The sequence below is a fragment of the Palaemon carinicauda genome, chromosome 21, assembly GCF_036898095.1.
Source record: "Palaemon carinicauda isolate YSFRI2023 chromosome 21, ASM3689809v2, whole genome shotgun sequence".
In the NCBI taxonomy this organism is placed as follows: Eukaryota; Metazoa; Arthropoda; class Malacostraca; order Decapoda; family Palaemonidae; genus Palaemon; species Palaemon carinicauda.
This window is the reverse complement of record NC_090745.1, coordinates 19,642,839-19,660,497: the sequence shown is the minus strand read 5'-3', so window position 1 is coordinate 19,660,497 and position 17,659 is coordinate 19,642,839. Positions and strand designations below refer to the sequence as shown.

General features: G+C 34.5%; 1 protein-coding gene and 3 non-coding genes across 5 annotated transcripts in view; 3 read left to right on the top strand and 1 right to left on the bottom strand.

Moving 5' to 3' along the window:
* LOC137614639 (uncharacterized) overlaps positions 1-17,659 on the bottom strand; it is a 375,918-nt gene that overhangs the window by 131,251 nt on the left and 227,008 nt on the right. The gene's annotated exons all lie outside the window — the stretch shown is intronic.
* TRNAD-GUC (transfer RNA aspartic acid (anticodon GUC)) lies at positions 7,950-8,021 on the top strand. Its single transcript has one exon. It is a non-coding gene; the product is annotated as a tRNA-Asp (tRNA).
* On the top strand, positions 9,627-9,698 carry TRNAD-GUC (transfer RNA aspartic acid (anticodon GUC)). The gene has a single exon. It is a non-coding gene; the product is annotated as a tRNA-Asp (tRNA).
* On the top strand, positions 10,562-10,633 carry TRNAD-GUC (transfer RNA aspartic acid (anticodon GUC)). Its single transcript has one exon. It is a non-coding gene; the product is annotated as a tRNA-Asp (tRNA).

Below are 17,659 nucleotides of genomic sequence, written 5' to 3'. Positions count from 1 at the left end.
ACTGTAAATAGCTGGGAGGAATAATGGGTCAGTCTGATCAGCAAAGGGAAACCAATTGACCGCCCAGGAATGGCAAAAGACGCCCCAATTAAAACTCCTTGGCCAAAATAAGGATTATAAGGAACAATTCTGTTATTTTTCCCATGTTTATTCTTATAAGGAGTCTTTTTTTATGGCATAAATGGCGGCTAAAGGTGAATGAAATTCTAACTGTTATAAAGAATGAGGTTGATTATTTTATTATACATACCTTACTTTATTACTTCGAAATACAACACAAACTTTGTCATTACATCATATACATATAACCTATTATTGATTCAAATTTAAAGCAACCCTCTTTATATCTGCCAGTTTTTTGGTCCTTGGTATATATTTTCGCATACTATTATTTATCCATGGGAATTATTGACCGTTAAAATGAATTAGTTTAGTATAAAACTGGCGACTCTTTACTGAAAAACGTATGTTAAGTTTAGCAGTAATCTGCTTACCACCATAATTATAGTTCACTTGCAAATATTTTTCTGCTTTTACTATGATCAATAAGTGTAAGTGATTGTCCAATGGCTGTGTATTATACATGTGACAACTGAACCTAGAAAACATTGTTTTTCCTCTGGAAGTTTCCAATTACGGCACTTTACTAATTCATGAAGTTTACTCACCCTGGTGCTTTGTCGCACGATAACTTCATGTATTCTATTCACAAGTATTGCATATCAATTTCATTATTTGATAAATAAAGCAATTTTCCTATAGTTTCTAATTTGATGAGGGTATTACTTGGTGTCATTAGAAGCAGAAATTTTCGTGAATAAAAATGAGTTCATAAAACGGTAAAGCAAAGATGTTTAGTCTTTCATGAGGGTGACCTATATTTCTAACATGAACATTTCCTACATTAGGAAGAGGTTCCAAGTACCTTGGCATCAAAAGTAATCTGGGGAGTTTTTGTTTTAATCTAATTTCTCTACCAATTTTGAGAGATGATTTAAAAAAAAAAAAAAAAAAAAAAAAAAAAAAAAAAAAAAAAAAAAAAAAAAAAAAAAAAAGCCAAGTAACCATTCCCATCTAGCTAATTCTAAATTCGTACTTAACTCAACATGACAGGAATTTATTTTGGCCAAATTCTAACTCTACTCGCCCATTTTTCTTTTACTGTTTTTAGTCCTACACTAATCATTATTCACAAAAATAATAATTTGTAATTAATATTGAAATTTGAACCTATAATAGTTAGTTAGAAGATAACATAAAAATGATGGAAATCATGATACATGCATAAAAATTATCACTCTAGTTCCCCAAGTCATACTGATCAAATCTGGTGGATGGGCCAATTGAAAACCCAAGATGGCAGCCACTTTTCAAGATGGCTGCCAAATTAGCCACCACAAGTTGGGACTTTGCTTATTAGTATTTGTAGATGTCCTAGTTGCAAGATCAAAATATGGAGACCTTTCTTTTAAGGGCTATTTAAGTACATTTTATTGTTTATAAAGCACTTCGACATATTTCCCCAAAAATTTACGGTTTAAAAAGTTTCAAGATTTTACCGTTTGTAGAGCACACCAACATTTTTCTCACTAATTTTCTCATTAAAAATTTGTAAATTCTTTAACACGTACAAGTAACAACGTGAAGGCGTTTCAAATGTTCTTAATACATCAGTAAGCAATGGGCACTTGGAATCCAAAATCATAATAATTCTTAGCAGTTAACAAGAGAATTGTGCAATCAACCAGCATCTGATCAAAGATGGTTGGGCTACTCGAGCCACACCTCATTTAAGAAGTCCTCGATAGTATAGTGGTGAGTATCCCCGCCTGTCACGCGGGAGGTCGGGGTTCGATTCCCCGTCGGAGAGATACAGATAGTTTTACAAGGACTGACGTACAACTTATGAGCTATTAGTGTAAGGTCATGATGAATTTGAATGATTTGTTAATGGTCCAGAGAGGGTGGGGGACTTTTTTTTCCCAAATTAGTATATTCATTAATGACTAAAATATATTGAACTTATATAAAAAGATATAGCTATGTCGGATACACACACACTTCATCTCATCATCAGCACATCAATTTTCCCAAAATGTTTTGCCTCCCCGACGGGGAATCGAACCCCGGCCTCCCGCGTGACAGGCGGGGATACTCACCACTATACTATCGAGGACTGCTTAGGGAGAGAGAATTATTATAATAAGATCGGCTTGCTGCTGCAGATGAAAATATGAATAGTTACTGAATAGTTCCAAACCCTTTAGATATAAAATGATGAACATACCGTCTTCTTCCTGATGCCCAGCGGTAATTAAAAAACATATCAATGGCTTCTTTAAACAATTTGTACCATATGCAAGGAACTCCCTTCAAAGAAACCACGATAATACTAATTAGGCCAAAAAGGACCTTACCTGCCATTTACTGATTATTAGTTAGGTATATAATGAATTTGTGTAGTTTATTGATGGGGTGGGGAGTAGATTTTCATAAAATATATTTATCTTATTGCTAAATGAGATGGAAATTGATAAGGAATCAGTAGATAATTTTAATTGCATAATTTTTCTTTACATTGGAGTCGAGAACATGAAAAAAAATTTTTCTACTAGCGGGAGAATTTAATTTACAGATATACTTAAAAAAAACATAGAAATTGGCATGTAATTTTCTAGGGAAATTATTCAGAGATATATGCCACCCCTCAGATCTGGAGTCTTCCGAACGACACACATCTAAGTAAGAAATAAATAAGCAAAACATGTTCTTCATTGTTAGCCCTCGATAGTATGGTGGTGAGTATCCCCGCCTGTCACGCGGGAGGCCGGGGTTCGATTCCCCGTCGGGGAGACACAATTATGTTTAAAAGGATTACGTGATGATGCCGTGTAATTATCCAAAGTTATCTGCAGAGATATCTCTAAGGCACTTGCCAAAGTATGGCATAACGGCCTCATATATAAAATGCTCCAATTGGAACTACATAAAAGACAGGACTGTCAGAATATGTAGCAGAGATGGGAAACTAGGAGAAACAATAAATGTTAAAAGTGGGGTACCAAAGGGGGGCATACTATCCCCACCCCATTTTATAAATTATGACTATGCCGATGACATAACCCACGTAATAATGCATCCTACAAATTAAAATAAAAATAAAAAAAATAAATAAATGATTACGAAAACAAGTGAAAAATAAAAAGAAACGGCAACAAATTCCAAATCTTATCAGTATGAAAACAATAAACAAGCACCAATAACAGTTAACAACATAAATATTCCATTTAACAACGAAGTTAAAATCCTTGGTCTCTCTATCAAAACAAACAGACGTAAGCAGCCCTATCAAACAAAAACTACGTAACTCAACATGACAGGAATTTATTTTGGCCAAATTCTAACTTTACGCGCCTATTTTTCTCTTACCGTTTTAAGACCTACACTAATTATTATTCACAAAAATAATAATTTGCAATCAGTGTTGAAATCTAAACCCATAATAATTAGTTAAGAGATAACATAAAAATCATGGAAATCATGATACACGCATAAATATTATCACGCTAGTTCTCCAAGTCATACTGATCAAATCTGGTGGATAGGCCACTTGAAAATACAAGATGGCGGGCACTTTTCAAGATGGCTGCCAAACTAGCCACCCCAAGTTGCGGCTTTTCTTAGAAGTATTTTTAGATGTTCGAGTTGCAGGATCAAAATATGGATACTTTTCTTTTCAAGGCCAATGAAGTAGATTTTAATGTTCATGAAGCACTCAGACACATTTCCCCAAAAACTTACGGTTTATAAAGTTACGAGAATCTGCCGTTTGTAAAGCATACCAACACACTTTTCTCACCCATTTTCTCATTGAAAATTTGCAAATTCTTTAGCACGCACTAGTAACTATGTGAAGGCATTTCAAAATGTTTTTAAAGGGTTTTCAAGGTCGCTCATGAAAGGTAGAGGCAAGGGACAGGGACATTGCCCTATCAAGCAGGACAATGCCCTAGAGACTGACTCTATTACATATGATCAGCGCCCAAGCACCCTCTCCACCCAAGCTAGGACCAAGGAGAGCCAGACAATGGCTGCTGATGATTCAGCAGATAAACCTATAGGCTCCTCATAACCACCCATCCTTAGTTCACAAGGATGGTGAGGTTGCAGCAACCAAAGAAACTAACGAGTTTGAGCTAGACTCTAACCATAGCCTGACAATCACCAGACAAGGACGCTGTCATTAGGCCACCACAACCCTTAATACATCAGTAACAACTAAGCAATGCCCACTTGGAAACCAAAATCATAATAATTCTTAGCAGTTAACAAGAGAATTGTGCAATCAACCAGCATCTGATCAAAGATGGTTGGGCTACTCGAGCCACACCTCATTTAAGAAGTCCTCGATAGTATAGTGGTGAGTATCCCCGCCTGTCACACGGGAGGCCGGGGTTCGATTCCCCGTCGGGGAGACACAAATAATTTTACAAGGGCTGACATACAACTTATGAGCTATTAGTGTAAGAGCATGAACTTTTTTTTTTCCAAATTAGTATATTTCATCAATGATTAAAATATATTGAACTTATATGAAATGATTTAGCTATGTGGGATACACATACTACATTTCATTATCATCACAAGTTTTCCCAAAATATTTTGCCTCCCCGACGTGGAATCGAACCCCGGCTTCCCGCGTGACAGGCGGGGATACTCACCACTATACTATCGAGGACCGCTCAAGGAGAGAGAATTATCATACTAAGAACGGCGTGGTGCTCCAGATGAAAATATAATTAGTTACTAAACAGATTTAAACCTTTTACATATAAAATAACTAATATTTACCATCTTCTTCCTGAAGCCAACAGGCAATTAAAAATATGTCAATGGCTTCTTTAAACAATTTGTACCAGATGCTGGGAAATCCCTTTAAAGAAACCACGATAATACTAATCAGGCCAAAAAGGATCTTACTTTCTATTGACGAGTTATTAGTGTAAGCATAAAATGGATTTGTGCAGTTTATCGATGGGGCGGGAAAAGTAGATTTCCACATAATATAATTATCTTATGACTAAACAAGATGGAACTGATAAGGAATCAGTAGATAACTTCAATTGCATAATTTTTCTTTACTTTAGAGTCGAAAAAATATGAGAACAATTTACTACTAGCAGGAGAATTTCATTTACGGATATGGTTAAAAAATTGATTGAAATTGGCATGTCATTTTCTAGGAAAATTATCCAGAGATATATGCCACCCCTCAGATCTGGAGTCTTCCGAACGACACACATCTAAGTAAGAAATAAATAAGCATAACATGTTCTTCGTTGTTAGTCCTCGATAGTATAGTGGTGAGTATCCCCGCCTGTCACGCGGGAGGCCGGGGTTCGATTCCCCGTCGGGGAGACACAATTATGTTTGAAAGGATTACGTGATGATGCCGTGTGATTATCCAATGTTGCAGAGATATCTCTAAGGCATGTGTCAAAGTATGGCATGACGGCCTCAAATATAAAATGCTCCAATTGGAACTACAAGTAAAAAACATAAAAGAGAGAACTGTCAGAATACGAGACAGAAATGGGAAACTAGGAGAAACAATAGATTTATTTAAAAAGTGGGATACCACAAGGCGGCATACTATCCCCAACCCATTTTATAATCTACACATCAGCTATGCCAACCACCCCGGATTATGCCATAAATTATGCCTATGCAGATGACATAACACAAGTAATAATGCATCCTCAAAATTAAAAAGAAAAAAAAAATAAATAAATAGATAAATAAATAAATGATTACGAAAAGAAGTGGAAAATAAAAACAAACAGCAACAAATTAAAACTCTTATCAGTATGAAAAAAATAAACCAGCACCAATAACAGTAAACAATATAAATATTCCATTTAACAAAAAAGTTAAAACCCTTGGTGTCTCTCTCAAAAGAACTGGCATAAGCAGCCCTATCCAACAAAAATTACGTAACTCAACATGACAGGAATTTATTTTGGCCAAATTCTAACTTTACGCGCCTATTTTTCTCTTACCGTTTCAAGTCCTACACTAATTATTATTCACAAAAAGATAAACCTATAATAATTAGTTAGAAGATAACATAAAAATCATGGAAATCATGATACACACATAAAAATTATCACACTAGTTCTCCAAGTCATACTAATCAAATCTGGTCGATAGACCATTTGAAAATATAAGATGGCGGCCACTTTTCAAGATGGCTGCCAAATTAGCCACCCTAAGTTGCGGCTTTTCTTAGAAGTATTTTTAGATCTCCGAGTTGCAAGATGAAAAAAACAGGGATACTTTTCTTTTCAAGGCTATTGAAGTAGATTTTAATGTTTATCAAGCACTGACACATTACCCCCAAAAACTTAGTTTATAAAGTTTCAAGAATTTGCCGTTTGTAAAGCACACCAACACACTTTTCTCCCCTACTTTCTCATGGAAAATTTGTAAATTCTTAAGCACGCACTAGTAACTATGTGAAGGCATTTCAAAATATTTTTAAAGGGTTTTCAAGGTCGCTCAAAAAGTAGAGAGGCAACGGACAGGGACATTGCCCTATCAAGCCGGACAATACCCTAGAGACTGACCATATTACATATGATCAGCATACAAGACTCCTCTCCACCCAAGCTAGGATCAAGGATAGCCAGGCAATGGCTGCTGATGACTCAGCAGATAGACCTATAGGCTCCCCAAAACACCCTCATCCTTAGCTCCCAAGAATGGTGAGGTTGCAGCAAATAAAAACCCAACTAGTTTGACCGGGACTCGAACCATAACCTGACAATCACCAGACAAGGACGCTATCATTAGGCCACCACAACCCTTAATACATTAGTAACCACTAAGCAATGCCCACTTGGAAACCAAAATCATAATAATTCTCAGCAGTTAACAAGAGAATTGTGCAATCAACCAGCATCTGATCAAAGATGGTTGGGCTACTCGAGCCACACCTCATTTAAGAAGTCCTCGATAGTATAGTGGTGAGTATCCCCGCCTGTCACGCGGGAGGCCGGGGTTCGATTCCCCGTCGGGGAGATACAAATAGTTTTACAAGGGCTGACATACAACTTATGAGCTATTAGTGAAAGAGCATGAACTTTTTTTTTTTTTCCAAATTAGTATATTTCAACAATGATTAAAATATATTGAACTTATATAAAATGATTTAGCTATGTGGGATACACACACTACATTTCATTATCATTATCACAAATTTTCCCAAAATATTTTGCCTCCCCGACGGGGAATCGAACCCCGGCCTCCCGCGTGACAGGCGGGGATACTCACCACTATACTATCGAGGATTGCTTAAGGAGAGAGAATTATTATACCAAGATCGGTGTGGTACTCCAGATGAAAATATAATTAGTTACCAAACAGATTTAAACCTTTTACATATAAAAAAACTAATATTTACCATCTTCTTCCTGAAGCCAGCAGGCAATTAAAAAGTATATCAATGGCTTCTTTAAACAATTTGTGCCATATGTTAGGAAATCTTTAAAGAAACCACGATAATACTAATCAGGCCAAAAGGATCTGACCTGTTATTTACGAGTTATTAGTGTAAGCATATAATGAATTTGTGCAGTTTATCGATGGGGCGGGGAAAGTAGATTTCCACATAATAATATTATTATCTTATGGCTAAACAGGATGGAATTGATAAGGAATCAGTGAATAATTTTAATTGCATAATTTTTCTTTACTTTAAAATATGAGAAGAATTTTCTACTAGCAGGAGAATTTCATTTACGGATATGGTTAAAAAATTGATTGAAATTGGCATGTCATTTTCTAGGAAAATTATTCAGTGTTATATGCCACCACTCAGATCTGGAGTCTTCCGAACGACACACATCTAAGTAAGCAATAAATAAGCTTAACATGTTCTTCATTGTTAGTCCTCGATAGTATAGTGGTGAGTATCCCCGCCTGTCACGCGGGAGGCCGGGGTTCGATTCCCCGTCGGGGAGACACAATTATGTTTGAAAGGATTACGTGATGATGCCGTGTGATTATCCAATGTTGCAGAGATATCTCTAAGGCATTTGTCAAAGTATGGCATGACGGCCTCAAATATAAAATGCTCCAATTGGAACTACAAGTAAAAAACATAAAAGAGAGAACTGTCAGAATACGAGACAGAAATGGGAAACTAGGAGAAACAATAGATTTAAAAAGTGGGATACTACAAGGCGGCATACTATCCCCAACCCATTTTATAATCTACACATCAGCTATGCCAACCACCCCGGATTATGCCATAAATTATGCCTATGCAAATGACATAACACAAGTAATAATGCATCCTCAAAATTAAAAAAGAAAAAAAAAATAAATAAATAGATAAATAAATGATTACGAAAAGAAGTGGAAAATAAAAACAAATAGCAACAAATTAAAACTCTTATCAGTATGAAAAAAATAAACCAGCACCAATAACAGTAAACAATATAAATATTCCATTTAACAAAAAAGTTAAAACCCTTGGTGTCTCTCTCAAAAGAACTGGCCTAAGTAGCCCTATCCAACAAAAATTACGTAACTCAACATGACAGGAATTTATTTTGGCCAAATTCTAACTTTACGCGCCTATTTTTCTCTTACCGTTTTAAGACCTACACTAATTATTATTCACAAAAATAAAAATTTGCAATCAGTGTTGAAATCTAAACCCATAATAATTAGTAAAGAGATAACATAAAACTCATGGAAATCATGATACACGCATAAAAATTATCACACTAGTTCTCCAAGTCATACTAATCAAATCTGGTCGATAGACCATTTGAAAATATAAGATGGCGGCCACTTTTCAAGATGGCTGCCAAACTAGGCACCCTAAGTTGCGGCTTTTCTTAGAAGTATTTTTAGATGTTCGAGTTGCAAGATCAAAAAATGGATACTTTTCTTTTCAAGGCTATTGAAGTAGATTCTAATGTTTATGAAGTACTCCGGCACATTACCCCAAAAACTTAGTTTATAAAGTTTCAAGAATTTGCCATTTGTAAAGCATACCAACACACTTTTCTCACCTATTTTCTCATTGAAAATTTGCAAATTCTTTAGCACGCACTAGTAACAATGTGAAGGCATTTCAAAATGTTTTTAAAGGTTTTCAAGGTCGCTCATGAAAGGTAGAGGCAAGGGACAGGGACATTGCCCTATCAAGCAGGGCAATGCCCTAGAGACTGACTCTATTACATATGATCAGCACCCAAGCCCCCTCTCCACCCAAGTTAGGACCAAGGAGAGCCAGACAATGGCTGCTGATGATTCAGCAGATAAACCTATAGGCTCCTCATAACCACCCATCCTTAGTTCACAAGGATGGTGAGGTTGCAGCAACCAAAGAAACTAACGAGTTTGAGAGAGACTCTAACCATAGCCTGACAATCACCAGACAAGGACGCTATCATTAGGCCACCACAACCCTTAATACATCAGTAACCACTAAGCAATGCCCACTTGGAAACCAAAATCATAATAATTCTTAGCAGTTAACAAGAGAATTGTGCAATCAACCAGCATCTAATCAAAGATGGTTGGGCTACTCGAGCCACACCTCATTTAAGAAGTCCTCGATAGTATAGTGGTGAGTATCCCCGCCTGTCACGCGGGAGGCCGGGGTTCGATTCCCCGTCGGGGAGACACAAATAGTTTTACAAGGGCTGACATACAACTTATGAGCTATTAGTGTAAGAGCATGAACTTTTTTTTTTCCAAATTAGTATATTTCATCAATGATTAAAATATATTGAACTTATATAAAAGGATTCAACTATGTGGGATACACACACTACATTTCATTATCATTATCACAAATTTTCCCAAAATATTTTGCCTCCCCGACGGGGAATCGAACCCCGGCCTCCCGCGTGACAGGCGGGGATACTCACCACTATACTATCGAGGATTGCTTAAGGAGAGAGAATTATTATACCAAGATCGGTGTGGTACTCCAGATGAAAATATAATTAGTTACCAAACAGATTTAAACCTTTTACATATAAAATAACTAATATTTACCATCTTCTTCCTGAAGCCAACAGGCAATTAAAAAGTATATCAATGGCTTCTTAAAACAATTTGCACCATATGTTAGGAAATCTTTAAAGAAACCACGATAATACTAATCAGGCCAAAAGGATCTGACCTGTTATTTACGAGTTATTAGTGTAAGCATATAATGAATTTGTGCAGTTTATCGATGGGGCAGGGAAAGTAGATTTCCACATAATAATATTATTATCTTATGGCTAAACAGGATGGAACTGATAAGGAATCAGTGAATAATTTTAATTGCATAATTTTTCTGTACTTTAAAATATGAGAAGAATTTTCTACTAGCAGGAGAATTTCATTTACGGATATGGTTAAAAAATTGATTGAAATTGGCATGTCATTTTCTAGGAAAATTATTCAGGGTTATATGCCACCACTCAGATCTGGAGTCTTCCGAACGACACACATCTAAGTAATCAATAGATAAGGTTATGTTCGTCATTGTTAGTCCTCGATAGTATAGTGGTGAGTATCCCCGCCTGTCACGCGGGAGGCCGGGGTTCGATTCCCCGTCGGGGAGACACAATTATGTTTGAAAGGATTACGTGATGATGCCGTGTGATTATCCAATGTTGCAGAGATATCTCTAAGGCATTTGACAAAGTATGGCATGACGGCCTCAAATATAAAATGCTCCAATTGGAACTACTAGAAAAAGACAGAACTGTCAGAATACGTAGCAGAGATGAGAAACAATAGATGTAAAAATTAGGCTACCCATTTTATTATAATCTACACATCAGCTATGCCAAACACCTCGAATATGCCATAAATTATGCCTATGCAGATGACATAACACAAGTAATAATGCATCCTTCAAATTAAAATAAATAAATAAATGATAACGAAAACAAGTGGAAAATAAAAACAAACAACAACGAATTCCAACTCTTATCAGTATGAAAAAAATAAACTAGCACCAATAACAGTAAATAACATGATTATTCCATTTAACAACAAGGTTAAAATTCTTGTTCTCTATCAAAAGAACTGGCACAAGTAGCCATATCAAACAAAAACTCCAAATGGCAAAACACAGAAAAGGAGCATTAAAAAGTTTCAAACTTTTGAATAAAAACATAAGAATAAACCTCTACAAAAGCCTGATAAGACCTTTATTCGAATATCCAATAGCACCAGCATGCACAATGGCTCAATCAAAGATGAAAACCCTACAAAAATTCCGGATCTTGTCAAGATTAGCGAACCCAAGATTTCGATGTCAAGATTAGCGAACCCAAGATTTCCATGTCAAGATTAAGGAACCCCATTTTCTACATGTAAAGAATAACGAACCCAATTTTCCACTTGTAAAGAATAGCGAACCCAATTAACCTCACGTCAAGAATAACGTGGTTCAAGGTTCTGTACTGGCAGTTTTGATTATTAGCTATATTTCTATAGGCTCGCCATTCATCGTTGTGAATAGTTGATCCATGTCTCACTACTTTCTCTATTATTGATAGAAATGTCTCATGTTCTCAAAAACCCAGACTTGGCGCGTAGGGGATCGTCCTTGATGCTCTTTAGGTTTATGTGGAAAGCACGATTCATCAACCTGAACTATTATCCCAGGCCCACCAAGTTTTATAGGATTAAGGTCAAAATGTCTCGTACACACCACTCTAATAAACTGTAAAAATCTGCCGAGACATATTTAAAATACGAGAAGTTTCCTGTTCCCGCATTCCATTGCAAAAACAATATACGACATGAATCCACAGCTGCAATTTTACTTTTTAATTAGTCCTTCCTTATTGATGAGTTTCGTTTATACCGTGAACAATCTTTTACCTGGCACTCCCATACATAACCGTCTACAGAGGCCCAGCACTTTATCCAGTTCATAAATATGCCGATTGATTCACATTTTAATTCCGGTCGAATAATTGATTTGTTCTTCATCTAGTCAATCATAGGTAACATTTCCTTCCCAACTAATGGTTTCACAACCTCCGTGAAGTAGACCTATCCATTTTGAGGGACAATGGATATCTGAATATCTAAATTAGTTTTTCTTTTATATTATATACATGAAAACCATTTTTGAAGAATTTAGGTAAGTTTAAGTAAGTAGAAAAAAATTTAACTAGCTGATTAAGTGAATAGAAAAAGGTTTAACAAATAAATAGAAGCTTCAAGTAGCAATTGAAATGCTTGGACTTAATTAATTACTCATCAGCTGTTTAAGTAAGTATGAAGATGTTTAACTAGCAATTTAAGTGAACAAAAGAAAGTTAAAAGAGTGAATAGTAGCTTTAAGTAGCAACTGAAAAAGCTTGTGTAAAGATTAACGAATCCCATTTTCACATGTCAAGAATAGGGAACCCAATTTACCACATGTCAAGAATAAGGAACCCAATTTTCCACAAGTAAAGAATAGCGAACCCGGTGATGGTTGGGTTCGCTAATCTTGACAAGATCCAACATTCCTAAATGGAAACAAGAAACATACATGGCCTAAACAATAATAATAATAATAATAATAATAATAAATAATAATAATAACATAAATGAAAACAACGAAACACTCCATAACATATACAATCTCGAACGTCAGGTACCACAGAAGAGCCACACAAACCTGGGGAAGATTCAAAACCCAGAACTTGAAATAAGTGAGGAAATAACACACAAAACGAGCATTCCTAGCGGAAAAGGATAGATCCATTCATTGCTAAGGGTTTTTAGATTTTCTTAGATTTCTCTCTTATTTTTCCTTAGTTATTTTGTTTTTTCAATTGATGGTTTTTTTTTTAATTATTGAAGCTATTTTATATGTGTGCTTTCTTCTTTCTCTCCTACTGTTTTCTTTTTTCATCCCTTCCCTATATTCTCCCAGACTTTCTTCGTCTGTTTTGTAAAGTATACTTTCATCCTAAACTCCTTTTTTTTTTTTTTTTTTTTTTTTTTTCAAGTTTCTGCCCTCGTTCTTATGCTTACTTCTTCCTACCTGGACCAGTTTGTGGTGTGACATGTCTACTTTCTCTTTTTCTTCGTCAATTATAATTTCTTTGAAGATTCTTTACATTACTGTATTTACCATCTCTGGGTATATGGCGATCTTTTGATTGACTCTCAACCAGGTCTATATTTCTTTATATTTTTCATCGCCATTCATTAGTATTTGATTTTTACTATTCATTAACTATAGCACTTTCATCCAATTTTCCCTTTCCTATTGATGTCCCAAGAATTCTATTGATGTCCCAAAAATCCCAAATGACCATTAAAATCTCATATTATAATCAAGGCTTCTTCGTCCTCCACTTCGACTTGTTTATGTAATTCTGTTCTTATCGTTGTTTCATTCTTTCCCTTCCCTGTCCCTTGCACGATCCATATATACTACAGTAAGTCTTATTTTTTTTCTTTGTATTATAATCCCTTTCATATCTAATGTATCTTGATTCTTCGTCTGCATTTTTCCATGTATATTTCCCTGCTGTGTTTGTATAGTATCATCAAACCTCCTCCTTTTTTATCTTTAAAATCCTTCATACTGTCTTTCTTAATCGTTCCATCACTTATTAGTCTTAACTATTCTTTTTTTTCAATCAAATATGACAGGATTAGAAATGAAACTATAAGAGAGATTACTCGAGTCCCATATGTTTCAAGATGAGGGGTAGAAGGAGAAGGTTTGGGCATGCTCTTCGCACTCCCCAAGAGAGATTAGTTCTCCTAAAGTTCAGCTGGGCTCCGCAAGGCACTAGAAGAGTTGGAAGACCCAGGCCTACATGGCTGAGGACTAAGAAGCGCGAAGTAGATGATGATGAATTGGTAAGTACTGAAATAAGAGCTCAAGATAGAGACGACTGGCGAAATCTAACCGAGGCCCTTTTTGTCCTTCGGCGTAGATGATGATTTTTTTTTTTTTCATTTAATGCTATTACTATATATTAATATCGGAACATTCGTTTAACAGACTCTCCATCTCATTTTTGCTTTGGTAAGCTTTGCAAATATATAATTTTGAAAGTAATTGTCTTATGTTCTATCAATGTTCTTTCTCCAGTGCCTGTCTGTGTTCCATGTTCCATTTTTTACTAATATTTTCTCTTGAACCCTGATCCCAGAGAAGTTAACCTTTTTTTTTTCTTTTTTCTTTTTTATCATCCATCCGTTTTCTCCTTTATTTTGTTTCTCTATGAGGTTTTCCTTAAGTTTTATCATTATCTTTTTCTTTTTCCGCCATATCCTTTCTTATCCCTACATTCCTTTTCAAGGGATTCTGCTCATGTTTTATTTTTGTTAGCACTTTTCAGTATTTTCCATTTCATTTCATAGTTTTTAGCCCAATTAGAACTGGCCTAGGTCACCCATTTTCCCCCCCCCCCCTTCATTTCGCTTCCTTAATCTTATTACCAGCTCCATCTACTTATTCAATATCCTAAACTATTTGTGAAAACATCTTGACATACACCATTTAGCATTCTCATTTTGTTTCTTACATCTGCTACCTCACTTTCACACTATGGTATATTACACAATAGTAAATTACATAATCTTTTCATTTTTTTCTTATTCCTCCTCTAGTTCCTACATGACTTAATTTTAACTACCTCGGCTATATTTACCCCTACGTTTCAAGATTTATTTACTATTACCCTATCGTTCATTATAATCACGACCTCGTTCATTATTTTGTGTTCACCTTCCTCGGCACCTCTTCGACAGACTTCTCTTTGTTTTTCTTTTTTTCTTTTCATTCCTTGTTTTCATGTTTGAATTTTATTTCTCTTCTAGCCCCTTTATTTTAATTTTACTACACTTGTGCTTTCTTATGCAGTTATTGCAGAGCCACATTAAATCTTCACGCTCTCGGAGTGCTGTATGCGTATCTTTGCCAATTTCTTTAGGCACTCGGCATGGTACCAAAATTCACACTCGTTGCGTTTGAGCCGTTCTTCGTTTCTCTTTACTTTATTTTGGCAGTCACTGTATATATCATTACTCTTTTCTGTGCTTATTTATATTTATTATGCTGTTATCACTTATTCATCGATTTTTTTTATCTTTTTTGCAGCTACTTATATATTTGTTTGTTCTTTACTAAAGCACCACCATGCTCGTTGTCTTATTCAGTCTTGATTTTACAGCACTATTTATCTCTTCACATCTCAACATCTGTTTATATCTCGCAACACTTTTCCTTCTATTTCCTTTTAAAATCTCTCCATATTTAGAGGTGAACTATTTTTTATTAATAAATTCGTCCGTTATCACAAGACAAATGAAAGTACTCCCACTTATCAGGCAGGCAGTCTTCATAATTTAATTTTCTTATCGTTATTAGTCCTCGATAGTATAGTGGTGAGTATCCCCGCCTGTTACGCGGGAGGCCGGGGTTCGATTCCCCGTCGGAGAGGTCAAAATTTATTTTGAAGATCTGACGTATAAGAGCTACTGGTGTAAGCTTATTTTAAATATGGCTGGGGTTAGGGCCTGGCAGATTTGTCACTTATATGTATACTTACTTCATGCTTACTTTTTGATATCACAAGCACGTTAATTTTCAAAAAAAAAAAAAAAGAAAAAAATAGTTTACCTCCCCGACGGGGAATCGAACCCCGGCCTCCCGCGTGACAGGCGGGGATACTCACCACTATACTATCGAGGACTAATAACAATAAGAAAATTATATCATGAATACTGCCTGCCTGATAAGCGGGAGTACTTTCATTTGTCTTGTGATAACGGACGAATTTATTAATAAATAATAGTTCACCTCTAAATACGGAGAGATTTTAAAAGGAAATAGAAGGAAAAGTGTTGCGAGATATAAACAGATGTTGAGATGTGAAGAGATATATAGTGCTGTAAAATCAAGACTGAATAAGACAACGAGCATGGTGGTGCTTTAGTAAAGAACAAATATATAAGCAGCTGCAAAAAAGATAAACAAATCGATGAATAAGTGATAACAGCATAATAAATAGAAATAAGCACAGAAAAGAGTAATGATATATACAGTGACTGCCAAAATAGTGTGGCCCGAATAATCTAACCTCTTTGATCAAATGCTGGTTGATTGTTTAGAATTAATTCCTCTTGGTTTATTAGGTTACATTAAACTTATGGTATTTTCATTTTTTATTAATTCTCAAGCATATATTTCTTCTTTTCTATTACAATGCTTATCCGGATGGGGATAGCACAGACAGTGCACCTCACACGGCCTACTATATGCAGTACTAAAAATTTTAAGTGTCCCCGCTCCCGTTGCCTACTAGGCTGTTTATCTTTTTAATATTTCATTTCCATGACACATCCTCACCGCTCTCGAACCTATTTTGATCTATACTTATTAAATTGCAGTTGCTGTCATATTTAATTAATGGTGCTGAAGGACCTTCTTGGCCCTAACCCATATTTAATGAATCATTCCAAATTACATTAATGTTTTACATTCATTTAGAACGTTTAAACATAATAACAGGTAAATATTGATAGAATTTTCCGTTGTGTCATGTTAAGGTCGGTGAGAGTTAAGATTTTGCAAGCTGGGAGTGGACGTAGCGAGGGGGGACACTTGAAACATTGGTGCTGAAGGGCCTTCTTGGCCCCGCACCATGTTTATAAATGTCCAAATTTCAATAATGTTTTGCAGTCATTTAGAACTTTAAAACATAAAAGGTAAATATTGTTAGAATTTTCCGATGTTTCCTGTTAGGGTCGGTATGAGTTAAGATCTTGCAACCTGGGTGTGAACATAGCCAGGGTGTATCATTAGAGTCATTGACCCCATCCCTAATAATTTTAAATGAATAATTGTGGAATTTTTTCTTGAATTTACAGTGATTTAGGTAATTTCTTGAAAAACTCATTGGGTAATCTATATTCAAAATTGGTATTCATATATGGGACACTTACCTTCATGGAGTTTAAGGTTCATGTAAATATTTAGAATAAAGCCAATTTCTCACTCCCTCTCTCATATATATATATATATATATATATATATAATATATATATATATATATATATATATAAATATATATATATTTATATATATATATATATATATATATATATATATATATAATCTGCATATATATAAATATATATATATATATTCATACATATACATACTTTATATATATACGTATATTTCATATTTATATATATATACTTTATATATATACTAAAAATTATATGTATATATACATACATATATATATATATATATATACATACATATATATATATATATATATATATATTATATATATTATATATATTTATATATTTATATATATACATAATTTATATATATATATATATATATATATATATTTATATATATTATATATATCTATATGTACATATATATATATATATATATATATATATATATATATATATATATATATATATATATATATATATTTATACTATATATATTTATATGTATATATATATATTTATATATATATAAATATATATATATATATATATATATATATATTTACAAATATACATTTTATATATATATATATATATATATATATATATATATATATATATATATATATATATATAT